Genomic DNA, 1,805 nt, shown 5'->3' on the forward strand with positions numbered 1-1,805 from the left:
CTGTCATATTTCACTCATACAAGCATAGTGCGCGTTCACCTACACGAGCTTAGACTGTGTGCTAGGAACGCGCCTCTTTCATATATTTGATCGCCATTGTCCGAGGTGTGACACTAGTTTCAACAAAGCTTATCTTTATTAAGATATTACCACATAGTTAGCCAACGTCACATGACCGGCCGTCGTCGAACCGACGCGTCCGAGAGTAGAGCTGACGCGACATCTCACGGAACCGACAACGACGGAACGCTTACCGATACCATAGATTAAATATAAGAAGATCATACCATCGCGTACATTAAAATGCGACCGTCTAAGAACGCGCATACACTACACCACTGATAGATGGCGCCACAAAAAAAATGTAGCTTCACTTTCGAGCCATAAATCTATGTCGAAAGCATAGAGGAATAAGTAAGGGAAGAGTTGTAACTCCATACATCAGTAAATGCGAGTTATTTGTAGTGACATCTATCGTCATTCACTCGTTAATCACGCGCCAACTAGCGTAAATTATCAGTACTGCTACTCGACACTAGGTGCCGACAGTGTTGCGTCTGCCAAAAATGTAATATTAAAACAGTTTACACCTTATATTATAAGCTGAAGTAATTGAAAGCAAAGTACTGATTAATACTATTGTAATATTAGCTAAAAATTGTTGAGCAATAGACTTTTTGTTCGTCGTGACGTCTATTGACAAGTAGCAGTACTGATAATTTACGCTAGTTGGCGCGTGGTTGACGAGTGAATGACGATAGATGTCACTACAAATAACTCGCATTTACTGATGTATGGAGTTACAACTCTTCCCTTACTTATTTCCTCTATGGTCGAAAGTGACACTTAACGCCATCTACAAGTATAATGGAAAGCTACAAGACATTTTTGTGTAGTGTATGCGCGTTCTTAAGCGGTCGCATTTTAATGTATGGGATGGTATCATCTTATATTTAATCTATGACGATACTCAGGAACTCTGTCAGTATAAAGGGACTCTTTGGCTTCAACCGACACTAGTTTCAACAAAGCTTATCTATTATTAAAGATATTGCCACATGCATAGGCCGCTGGTAGAATCCTGGCCCCGTAGCCGAATGGCATTTCTACAACGCGAAACGCCGCAAAAAAGTAGTCTGGCTCTACCGCGCCAATACGCAAGAGCGATAGAGATAGATAGCTACGAAAGAGATATTATCGTGAGCGTTTGTGCATTCGGCTACGCACACTGGTATCACAAACACATCAGAAATCAAGGTGTTTTGATATAAGACCAACGCAACTTCAATAATGGTTACACTGTTGACTGTGGTAATATAATTTTCACCACACCAACTGTTAAAGTTCAATTTTGCTATTCGATAACGGATAGCAAAATTGCATTTTATCTACATGAGTGCAAAGTAATTTCATACTAATTTTAACTTGATGCCTTGAGCTGGCTGGTAGAATTTACCTAAAAGTAATTATTGAGAATGATAAAAATTTAATAGATTGCTGGGTTTGATTTAGTTTGATGTTTTATAGTCAGTATTTTGTTCGTGTTGGTGTAGTGAAAAATTTTGTGTTTCACTCGGTGGCAAAGTTTGTTTAACCTACGTGCCTTGAAACCCTCCCAACGCTCAAGATTCTACTTTTTGAACCACTCGCTACGCTCGCGGTTCAATATTGGAATCTTTCGCTTGCTCGGGTATCAATATTGGCACGTGCGGTTAAACAACAACTTTGCCCCCTTGTAAAACAAATGACTATTAATGGGTATTTGGGAATAATCAGTAGTTTCAACAAAGGATATCTTAAGTGAA

The sequence above is a fragment of the Leguminivora glycinivorella genome, chromosome 2 (genome assembly GCF_023078275.1).
Source record: "Leguminivora glycinivorella isolate SPB_JAAS2020 chromosome 2, LegGlyc_1.1, whole genome shotgun sequence".
Lineage (NCBI taxonomy): Eukaryota > Metazoa > Arthropoda > Insecta > Lepidoptera > Tortricidae > Leguminivora > Leguminivora glycinivorella.